Consider the following 12,242-nt stretch of genomic DNA (forward strand, 5'->3'; position numbering starts at 1 on the left):
GGTGAAACCCCGTCTCTACTAAAAATACAAAAATTAGCTGGGCGTAGTGGCATGTGCCTGTAGTCCGAGGGTCTCACTGTGTCACCCAGGCTGCAGGGCAGTGATGCAGTCATAGGTCACTGCAGTCTTGAACTTGTGGGTTCAAGCCGTCCTCTGCCTCAGCCTCCTACGTAGCTGGGACTACAGGTGCAGGCCACTATGCCCAGCTCATTTTTTAATTTTTCTTTTGTAGAGATGGGATCTAGCTATGTTGACCAAGCTGATTTCAAACTCCTGGCTTCAAGTGATCCTCCTGCCTTAGCCTCTGAAAGTGTTGGGACATGAGCCACTGTGCCTGGCCTGTATTATGCTTTTGTTGCTACTGTGAGAAAATACCGTTTTTTCCCCCTGACTGTTGAGAGTTTGCACTTAGAACAGTTGGTGGTTTTGAATGTTTCTCTTATCTGGCCATCTTACTGAAATGTGGTGTTTTTTTGGAGACAGAGTCTCACTCTGTTGCCCATGCTGGAGTGCAGTGGGTGATCTCTGCTCACTGCAACCTCCACCTCCCAGATTCAAGCAATTCTCCTGCCTCACCCTCCCAAGTAGCTGGGACTACAGGCACCCGCCACCATGCCCGGCTAATTTTTGTACTTTTAGTAGAGACGGGGTTTCACCATGTTAGGCTGGTCTCGAACTCCTGACCTCAGGTGATCCACCCGCCTCAGCCTCCCAAAGTGCTGGGATTACAGGCATGAGCCACCGCGCCTGGCCAAACTGTTTTTTAATCACTCTTTAGCTGATTCTTTGGGATTTTTCTAAGGAGACAATTCTATTTGCAAATAATGGCATTTGGAGTCTTTCTGATATTTCTACTTTTGGCTACCGTTACTTCTTTGACTAGGACGTGGAGAGCTCCGAGAAGTAAACCGTGTGCCTGGTTGTAATGGGAGGGCTTTTCCAGCCCTCCTCTGCCTGCCTCACACCTGCCTGTCATCCGAGCCCCAGCTGCTGTGCCTTTGGGTAGTTTCTAGGGCTTGGTGGGAGCAGCCCATTCAGCTCTCATGGAGCCCCGTAGCTTGCTGGTGTTATGTCACTAGGCTGTTGGGCATGATCTGCTTCCCTGTTGATCTGATTCCATCATCTTCATTTCGTGCAGAAATCCCTCTGTGCTATCGGTCACTTGATTATATTGTTCTCTGGTTTCCAGTGCTGCCACAGGCTTTTCCCCTTCCTTGTTTTTTTTTTTTTTTTTGAGACGGAGTCTCGCTCTGTCGCCCAGGCTGGAGTGCAGTGGCGCAATCTCGGCTCACTGCAAGCTCCGCCTCCCGGGTTCACGCCATTCTCCTGCCTCATCCTCCAGAGTAGCTGGGACTACAGGTGCCCACCACCACGCCCGGCTAATTTTTTGTATTTTTAGTAGAGACAGGGTTTCACTGTGTTAGCCAGGATGGTCTCGATCTCCTGACCTCGTGATCCGCCAGCCTCTGCCTCCCAAAGTGCTGGGATTACAGGTGTGAGCCACTGCGCCCGGCCTTTTCCCTTCCTTGTAACTCTTGGGTTGTTTCAGTGGAATTTGCCTTTGAGGGAAAACACACAGGTAAGTTTGCTTATTTTCCCGTTGGGCTCAGGAGTTGTGTCCAAGTTTTCAATATTACATAAAAGTCCCTGCTTTTATACTCTTTAAAATTGCAAATAAGACCCCACTCTCATTGTCACAGGGAAGCCTGCTATTGACTTACTGAGCTATGCTGATCTGTGGCGTTAAGCAAGGCAGTTGTAATCAGGGGACTCCATCAGGAACTACTCAGTGAGGAGGAAGACGCTTTTAAGTGCAGACATGGTTAGATTTTACAAATTCATATGCTATGGCTTGGGCCAAGGTCTGTGGCATACACCTTTAGTCCCAGCTACTCAGGAGGCTGAGACATGAGAATCGCTTGAACCCACAAGACAGGTTGCAGTGAGACAAGATCGTGCCACTGCACTCCAGCCTGGGCAACAGAGTGAGACCGTGTCTCAAAAAAAAAAATGAATGAATAAATAAAAAACGAGGCCGGGCACAGTGGCTCATGCCTGTAATCCCAGCACTATGGGAGGCCGAGATGGGCAGATCACCTGAGGTCGGGAGTTTGAGACCATCCTGACCAACATGGAGAAACCCCATCTCTACTAAAAATACAAAATTAGCTGGGCTTGGTGGCGCATGCCTGTAATCCCGGCTACTCGGGAGGCTGAGGCAGGAGAATTGCTTGAACCTGGGAGGCGGAGCTTGCAGTGAGCCGAGATCGTGCCATTGCACTCCAGCCTGGGCGACAGAGTGAGACTCCATCTCAAAAAAAAAAAAAAAAGTGCTGGGCTCAGCCCTGTGGAGTTACCTTTTCTCGTAATCGAATGAGGCCTAAATAACGTGGCCAATTTAGGTTTTCACACCTGCTTGGTTTCATCCCTCCAAAGTGCAGATTGTATCATGAGAGAAACAGGTTATTCGAATCTGCACTATCAAATGAGAACAGAAAGCAACACGGGGTACTTTCCCAGCCAGTCTTTCTTCTACAAGCTGCCTTTTTGGTGCTAGGCCTTTCTCGTTTCCTTTTCACCCTCTGCCTGGAACAAGAAATGGTAGAGCTTGCATAGAACTGAGAACGTGAGTCATGCCATAGGGCCACTTTCCTACCCAGAAAAGGACTGAGCTGGGACCCGCTGAACTTTGGATGCAGTTATTGGAGGGATAAAACCAAGCAGGTGTGAAAACCTAAACTGGTCACGTTATTTAGGCCTTATTCGATTATGAGGAAAGGTTACTCCACAGGGCTGAGCCCAACAGTTTTGTTTTGTTTTTTTTTTTTGAGACAGGGTCTCTCTCTCTCTCTCGTTCAGGCTAGAGTGCAGTGGTGCGATCTCAGCTCACTGCAACCTCCACCTCCCAGGTTCAATCGATTCTCCTGCTTCAGCTTCCTGAGTAGCTGGGACTGCAGGTGCGCCACCACACCCACCTAATTTTTGTATTTTTAGTAGAGATGGGGTTTCACCATGTTGGCCAGGCTGGTCTTGAACTCCCGACTTCAAGTGATCCACTCACCTTGGCCTCCCAAAGTGCTGAGATTCCAGGCATGAGCCGTCGCGCCCGGCCTCCTGCTGTCTTAAATGATCTGCACTACTGCATTATTCTGTGCACGTCTCTAATACATTTACAAGGAGGGGTTTTTGGTTAAGATTTTCTGGGTCTTCTAGTCATAATTATATTGTAATGGCACCAGAATTTTACCAATACTTGAACCAGGAACAGATTCAGTATATGGAATTAAGGGAAACTTTCACTTTATTAATTTTTGTTTGTTTGAGGCAGAGTCTCGCTCTTTCGCCCAGGCTGGGGTGCAGTAGCATGATTTCGGCTTACTGGAAACTCTGCCTCCCGGGTTCAAGCGATTCTCCTGCCTCAGCCTCCCGAGTAGCTGGGACTACAGGCGCACGCCACCATGCCCAGCTAATTTTTGCATTTTTAGTAGAGAGGGGGTTTCGCCATGTTAGGCTGGTCTCGAACTCCTGACCTCGTGATCCACCCAGCTCGGCCTCCAAAAGTGCTGGGATTACAGGTGTGAGCCTCTACTGCACCTGGCTATTAAAATTTTTTAATTTTTATTTTTGGAGACTGGGGTCTCACCTTGTTACCCAGGCTGGACTTGAACTCCTGAGCTCAAGTGATCTGCAGTAGCTGGGACTAAGGGCATGTGCCACTGTGCCTGGCTTAGGGAAACTTAATCACTTCAGGAAGCATCGTCGTCCTAATAGAGTTCAGGAGGATGCACCTAAATGGATAATTCCCAACTTCGGTTGACTTGCTTTGGTTTTTTATTAGTGGGAGCAAATTTTGTAACGTACATGAGTAATAGGTACATTTCTCATAGTGAAATCAGTAAAAAGTGAAAATTTGCCTTTGTCGCAACCTTGCTTCATTCAATGCTCTTCCTTAGAGGCTGAGATGACCTGGTTTAACGTGTATCTTTCCAAACCCATATTCTGAGCCGGGCACTTTGGGAGGCCGAGGCGGGTGGATCACCTGAGGTCAGGAGTTTAAGACCAGCCTGGCCAACATGGTGAAACCCTGTCTCTACTAAAAATGCAAAAATTAGCCTGGCGTGGTGGCAGGCGCCTGTAATCCCAGCTACTTGGGAGGCTGAGGCAGGAGAATGGCTTGAACCCAGGAGGGGGAGGTTGCAGTGAGCCGAGATCACACCATTGCACTCCAGCCTGGGCGACAGAGCAAGATTGTCTCAAAAAAAAAAAAAAAAAAAAAAAAACAAATCATATTCTGTGCATCTCTAAATTTATATCTAAATACAAAGGTTTTTTTTTTTTTGAGGGCGGGTTGCATGAATAGGATTCCATCTTCTGCCATTTGTGACCATTTTCCAGGAACCCATGTCAGAAGCTAAGTGCTGCTGCTAAATGTTGGGGGTCAGGTGGGGGAATAGAGGGAGGGGTATCATCTTGGGTTAACATAATCTTTGAGGAATTAGTCACATACGTTTATATAGCTCTTTACAATTTGTGAAGAAGCCCTTTTAGCTTTTTCCAAGAGTGGAATGAAAAACTTTTTGTAATTGCTCTGCGGTGCTAAAGTGCTTTCCAGAAAGACCGGACCACTTTATGTGGTTATCAGCAGTGTGAACTTGTTCTGGAATCTCCATTTTTACTTAATTTGTTTGCTTAATGGGTATATAATTATAGTTTCAGTTTTACTTTTCTTTGATTGTTGGCAAGGCCATGTATTTTTCCATGAATTAAGATGACTTTTTTTTTTTCTCTATGCTTTTTCTTTCTTGTCCAGTTCAAACAACATGACCCTGGTATTTTCTCATTAGCTTTTTCTGAGCTGCTCCCTGCGTCTGGGGTAGAAGAGGTGCATTTCTACCTTTGAACTTCTGAGCCTCTGGGCAAGTAAGGGTGATTTGACTTTAATAGGATTAGAGAGCCATGTGCTCTCCAAAGTCAGGGAACTAAGTCTTACAGATGAGGTGGTGGGCATTAGGAAGCAGCCGTCATCATTGGTGGTCTGTCTGAAAAACAATCTGCCTAAGTACCACCAGGCAGAAGACAGGACCACGGTGCCCTTCCGCTTCTGGGAGAGGCCCTGCCCTTGCCCTCCCTCTGTCCCTGAGGAGGAGATTCCTGGTTTTATTTATTTATTTTTTTTTTTGAGACGGAGCCTCCTCTGTCACCCAGGCTGGAGTGCAGTGGCACGATCTCTGCTCACTGCAAGCTCCGCCTCCCGGGTTCACGCCATTCTCCTGCCTCAGCCTCCCGAGTAGCTGGGATTACAGGCACCCGCCACCACGCCTGGCTAATTTTTTGTATTTTTAGTAGAGATGGGGTTTCACTGTGTTAGTCAGGATGGTCTCAATTTCCTGACTTCATGATCCACCCACCTCTGCCTCCCAAAGTGCTGTGATTACAGGCGTGAGCCACCGCGCCCGGCCGAGATTCCTTGTTAATCATCTCCTAGGACCCTGCAGCCAGTTGCAGTCCTGGGGGCAGAGTAGTCGGGGGACTGCAGGTGTGGTCTTTGTGGACGCCTCATCTTCTGTCCAGGGCCGAGAGGGGGCCTGGACTAGGCCTGCCCAGAACTGGCAGACGTTTTCGAGCTCTTGGCTTTGGTTTCTCGGGGCGATCTTTCCTCTCTTTAGAGCTGTGAGATCTGAGGCTAAGGTTGGAGTGCTGGGATGAGTGAGAGAGAACACCACTGGCCCACTTTGGTGCTGCAAACCTTTTTGATTTCTTCGTCTGGCAAAAGGCTGCCAGCCTAAGTGGAATTGGGACACCCGGGCCTGGGGTCTTTTGGCTCCTGGATGAAGAACTGAGTGGATTGGCTAGCTGGTTAAGGACACCAGTACCTCTAGGTTAGGGGTTTCTGACTGTTTGGTGGGCCATGGATCCTTTTGGCGGTCCAGCAACCCCTTGTCAGGTATTTTCCCAAACGTTGCATTATGAAAATGTTCACATATACAGAAAAGTCGAATTCTACAGTGAACACTGGTCTGCCCACCACCTAGTTTCTGCTGTTAGCATCTTCCTCTGCTTGTTTTGCCGCGTTTTCCCAACCGTCTATCAGCTTATTTTTAAACAATAAAAGTTTACAAAAATCAATTATATTGAAATCTAACAATCAGAATGTTTTTAAAAATTTATATAGAGATGTATGTATATCTTTATTAATGCCTTAAAGCAGCAGGTCTAATAACTACCTTACTTCCAAAGTGGTGATGAGCTTACATTATATTTTGAGATACCTGTGGTAGCTGTAATGTGACAGGAATATACAATTTCTGTTGGTTTCAAGATTACAGGTGGGCGCAGTGGCTGACGCCTGTAATCCCAGCACTTTGGGAGGCTGAGGTGGACAGATCTCCTGAGGTCAGGAGTTCGAGACCAGCCTGGCCAACATGGTGAAACCCTGTCTCTACTAAAAATACAAAAATTAGCCAGGCGTGGTGGCGGGTACCTGTAATCCCAGCTACTTGGGAGGCTGAGGCAGGAGGATCGCTCGAACCCAGGAGGCGGAGGTTGCAGTGAGCCGAGTTCATGCCACTGCACTCCAGCCTGGGCGGCAAGAGCAAAACTCCGTCTCAAAAAAAAAAAAAAGATTGCAGGTGCTGCTGATACTACTAGGGTTGTTGCCTACTTCATAATTGAAGGGAATGCTACATTTCAGTTGAAGGTTAGTAAAAATAGACGTGTGAACTTCACAGACTTCCTACTCCGGTCCCATCTGCAAAAGCACGTGTCCTACATGGGCTGTGTACTTTTGCAGCTAACCCTCATGATCACTCCAGGCGATATTACGTTTTATGGAGTGGATATGACGTTCTTTGTTTTACAGAGGAGAGAACAACTCGGCCAGGCCCACAGGGCTAGCATACGGCAGAGCCACTGTTCCAAAGGAAGGCTTTTGGATCGTCTCTGATGCTTTTCCACAAAGGCTTCACGCAGACTGGGTAGGGCCTCGGTGACAGCCTCAGAGTGGAGTGGTGTTTTAGACTTTGGCGGGTGGAAGAATGACTTGTGAACTCAGCTCTTCTGGCTCTTTGCCTCCACCCCCGAAGGCTCTGATGCTCTAGCTTGGCTTGGATCTGGGCCTCCACATTTTTTGGCATGTGCTCCCGGTGCTGGTGATGTGGAAGCCACACCCCGTGAGATGCTAATTTATTTTTATTTATTTTTATTTTTTGAGGCAGAGTCTCTCTCTGTCGCCCAGGCTGGAGTGCAGTGGCGCAATCTCGGCTCACTACAAGCCCCGCCTCCCGGGTTCACGCCATTCTCCTGCCTCAGCCTCCTGAGTAGCTGGGACTACAGGCGCCCACCACCACGCCCGGCTAATTTTTTGTATTTTTAGTAAAGACGGGGTTTCACCGTGTTAGCCAGGATGGTCTCGATCTCCTGACCTCGTGATCTGCCCGCCTCGGCCTCCCAAAGTGCTGGGATTACAGACGTGAGCCACCGCGCCTGGCTGAGATGCTAATTATGGGATCAGTATGTGTTCATCTGGTTACACTTTGTCAATGGGCAGCATTCAGCACAGACTTGGAGTCTTGGTGATGAATAAGCTACTTCAGGAGATGAATTTTAACTTAATGCTCTGGTAGAATTACCTCTGTTGAAATCTTCTATGGGCCAGGCACAAGGGCTCACAGCTGTAACCCCAGCACTTTGAGAGCGCAAGGCGGGCGGATTGCTTGAACCCAGGAGTTTGAGACCAGCCTGGGCAACACGGCGAGACCCCATCTGTACAAAAAATATAAAAATTACCCAGGGGCCGGGCGTGATGACTCACGCCTGTAATCCCGGCACTTTGGGAGGCTGAGGCAGGCAGATCATGAGGTCAGGAGATCGAGACTGTCCTGGCCAACACGATGAAACCCCGTCTCTACTAAAATGCAACAAATTAGCCAGGCATGGTGGCAGGTGCCTGTAGTCCCAGCTACTCAAGAAGGTGAGGCAGGGGAATTGCTTGAACCCGGGAGACAGAGGTCGCAGTGAGCTGAGGTCGTGCCACTGCACTCCAGCCTGCTGACAGAGCGAGACTCTGTCTTAAAAAAAAAAAAAAAAAAAAAATAGCCAGGTGTGGTATGTACCTGTAGTCTCAGCTACTCAGGAGGCTGAGGTGGGAGGATCACCTGAGCCCAGGGAGGTCAAAGCTGCAGTGAGCCATGATTGTGCCACTGCACCCCAAGCCTGGGTGACAGAGTGAGTCACCATCTCAAAAAAGAAAAAAGTAATCTTCTATTAATATACGCACAAAAATAAAAGTCACTTAGTCACTCTACCCCAGACACTTCAAGTATAACAGGCTAATGGGTGATTAGAAATTTCATTCATTCATTCTTCGTTCATCATTCTACAAGCCTCAGTGACTACCTACTTCATGCAGGTCCTGTGGTCAGACTGGTGAAGGCCTTTCCTGCCCGCTTAGCCCCCACTTGACAGATATGTACCCAACTGTGACAGCGAGGGAGAAAGCAATGAATTCTCTAAATGGTACAGATCCTATCATGTGGGCATTTGGAGGAGGACAGCAATCGAGGAGGTCTTCATGAAGGAGACAGACACCTGTAAGCTCAGCCTCGAAGCCACGAAGGACAGAGGAGAGATCCACCTGGGCGGAGGTAGGGAAGCCGGACGCTGAAAACTGTGGTTAAGCCCACGAGCCGACCTGGCTGAGGCAGAGTGTGCAGTGGGGACTGTGCGGCTGGGAAGGCAGGTAGGACCATGCATTGGATCCGAATCGTGTACAGGGAACTATGGGAAGACATGTGCACTCGTGGTATTTTATACGTGGGTTTCACACTCATCCTCATTGCATTACCAGTTACAGTCCTGGAACTTGGGAGTGGAGAGGAGCGGATGCGTATGAGAAAGTTCACTCATAGGTCGGGCGCAGTGGCTCAAGTCTGTAATCCCAGCAGTTTGGGAGGCCGAGGCGGGTGGATCACGAGGTCAGAAGATCGAGACCATCCTGGCTAACACGGTGAAACCCCGTCTCTACTAAAAATACAAAAAATTAGCCGGGCGTGTTGGCGGGCGCCTGTAGTCCCAGCTACTTGGGAGGCTGAGGCAGGAGAATGGCGTGAACCTGGGAGGCGGAGCTTGCAGTGAGCCGAGATCGCGCCACTGCACTCCAGCCTGGGGACAGAGCAAGACTCCGTCTCAAAAAAAAAAAAAAAAAAAAAGAAAGTTCACTCATGCTGTGGGGGAAGCCAGCGCCGGGAGCTGGAGTTAGAACGAGATGCGCGTAGCTCTAAGAGGTACCGTGGTAGAGTCGTCACTGCTTTGTGGATTTGGTTGACTCGAGTTTGATTCTTTATGCTCTTTTTTTTTTTTTCTGAGGCAGAGTTTTGCTCTTGTTGTCCAGGCTGGAGTGCAATGGCGTGATCTCGGCTCACCACAACCTCTGCCTCCCAGGTTCAAGTGATTTTCCTGCCTCAGCTTCTCGAGTAGCTGGGATTACAGGTGCCCGCCATCACACCCAGCTAATTTTGTATTTTTAGTAGAGACAGGTTTTCTCCATGATGGCCAGGCTGGTCTCGAACTCCCGATCTCAGGTGATCCGTCCACCTCGGCCTTCCAAAGTGCCAGGATTATAGGCGTGAGCCACCACACCCGGCCTGAATCTTTATCCTTTTTAGTGCCCAGTGGACTAGCATTTGGCTCTTCACTCTTTCAAGTGTTTACTGTCTCAGTGGAATTTTCCTCAGTTCAAATATTGGGCGCTGGGTACTGAGTACCAACCCATCATTTACGGTGGGTCACACAAGGTGCTGATGGACACGGAAGTGCCTCCCACAGAGAGGAGCGTCCTGCCTCCTGTTGACTGCATTTAAATAGCGTTAATAATGCATCTGCCACGTAAGTGGATCAGTAATGTCTATTAATGGGATATGTCCATCATGGCAGGACCTTAGCAAAAGGAAAAGGGCGAGTTGCCCTGGGAGGCACTTGGTGAAACTCTTCCGGTACCACCGTTCCCCACTCTTGTTTCTCTGGGCCACCCAGTTCCTCGGGACTCTGCAGGAAGGCTGGGTCTGCCCCTGGCCCCCTTATCTCGGAATGACCTCCTTGTGTGCCCCAGGGGAGATTCCTCCTTCCAGGCCTTCCTGCTCCTTTGAGGTGGGAAATAGAATTCACCACAAGGAAGTAACATCTGAACGTCTACTCCAAGAACCGTATGATTTTATGAGATTTGGGTTTTGTGGTTTTTTTTTTTTTTTGAGGCAGAGTTTTGCTCTTGTTGCCCAGTCTGGAGTGCAAAGGCGTCATCTCAGCTCACCACAACCTCTGCCTCCTGGGTTCAAGCAATTCTCCTGCCTCAGCCTCCCGAGTAGCTGGGATTGCAGGCATGTGCCACCACGTCCGGCTACTTTTTTGTATTTTTAGTAGAGATAGGGTTTCTCCATGTTGGTCAGGCTGGTCTCGAACTCCTGACCTCAGGTGATCCACCTACCTCGGCCTCCCAAAGTGCTGGGATTACAGGTGTGAGCCACCATGCCCGGCTGGGGTTTTTTAATGTTGTTTATTTTCTGTTTTGTTTCCTTTAATTTTGTGGGGAATGTTTTTTGGGTTTGTTGGAATCTCAGGCTAAGGGGGAGGTGTTATTTCACCCTCACCAGGTCTGGAGGGGAAGAGAGAACCCACGTGTCTTCAGAGGCTGCATGGGTGACCAAGGGACACCTCCAAGCTGCTGCTGGGAACAGTGATGCTGTTGGCAACTCTCCTGCAGCTGACATTTTTCCTCTTGGAAGCGCCTCATCCCATAGAGGAATGAGAAATTTTCTTTTTCTTTTTTTTTTTTTTAAAGCATTTCTCTATGTCACCCAGGCTGAAGTGCAGTGGCATGATCACAGCTCACTGCAGCCTCAATCTCCTGGGCTCAAGCAATCCTCCCACCTCAGCCTCCTGAGGAGCTGGGACCACAGGCACTTGCCACCATGCCCACCTAATTTTAAATTTTTTTTTTTTTTTTAGGTAGAAACAAGGGTCTCACTTTGTTGTCCACGCTGGTCTCTAACTCCTGGCGTCAAGTGATCCTCCAGCCTCAGCCTCCCAAAGTGCTGGGATTGTAGGTGCGAGCCACTGGGCCTGGCCTCGTTTGCTGTTTAGTTTTTCTTAATTGAGGAGTAATTCCCCTGTCTCTAAAGGCTCAGCCCATTGCACCATACATCCTCCCTTTTCATCTATAAAATGTGTAGAAGGAACAGAGACCGGTGTGGGGAAAGTTTGGGATCAGAGGCAGGAGGGTCTGGTTTCCCCCAGGTGGGGCCCCCAGCACATTTCTTTGGAGAAGGGGAAGGCTCTGTCTGAGGCTCCCTCATAGCTTTTACTGGATACATTTGGGAGTCCACCAGGATTTTATCAGAGACTGTCCCAGGTCTCAGAGCAGACCAGGACGTCCCAGAGTGGGTCCAGACCACAATAATAGACTTTAAAATGCTGGCAAGTCTTAGGAGCAAGTGAGATGATGTAAAAAGAAAATGGCAGGCTGGGTACAATGGCTCATGCATATAGTCCCAGCGTGTCCGGAATTGGTTCCTTCCGGTGGGTTCTTGGTCTCGCTGACTTCAAGCATGAAGCAACAGACGCTCGCGGTGAGTGTTACAGTTCTTAAAGATGGTGTGTCCGGAGTTTGTTCCTTCAGATGTTCAGATGTGTCCAGGGTTTCCCCCTTCCGGTGGGTTCGTGGTCTTGCTGACTTCAGGAGTGAAGCCACAGACCTTCACAGCGAATGTTACAGCTTATAAAGGTAGTGTGGATCCAGAGTGAGCAGCAGCAAGATTTATTGTGAAGAGGGAAAGAACAAACCTTTCACAGCATGGAAGATAACTCCAACAGGTTGCCACCGCTGGCTGGGGTGGCCAGCTTTTATTCCCTTATTTGGCCCCACCCACATCCTGCTGATTGGTCCATTTTATAGAGTGCTGATTGGTTCATTTTACAGAGTGCTGATTGGTCCATTTTACAGAGTGCTAATTGATGTGTTTACAATCCTTTAGCTAGACACAGAATGCTGATCGGTGCGATTTTACAGAGATCTGATTGGTGCATTTACAATCCTTTAGCTAGACACAGAGCACTGATTGGTGCGTTTTTACACAGTGCTGATTGGTGCATCTACAATCCTTTAGCTAGACATAGAGTACTGATTGGTGCGTTTTTACAGAGTGCTGATTGGTGCGTTTACAATCCTTTAGCTAGACAGAAAAGTTCTCCAA

The sequence above is a fragment of the Symphalangus syndactylus genome, chromosome 20 (assembly GCF_028878055.3).
Source record: "Symphalangus syndactylus isolate Jambi chromosome 20, NHGRI_mSymSyn1-v2.1_pri, whole genome shotgun sequence".
In the NCBI taxonomy this organism is placed as follows: domain Eukaryota; kingdom Metazoa; phylum Chordata; class Mammalia; order Primates; family Hylobatidae; genus Symphalangus; species Symphalangus syndactylus.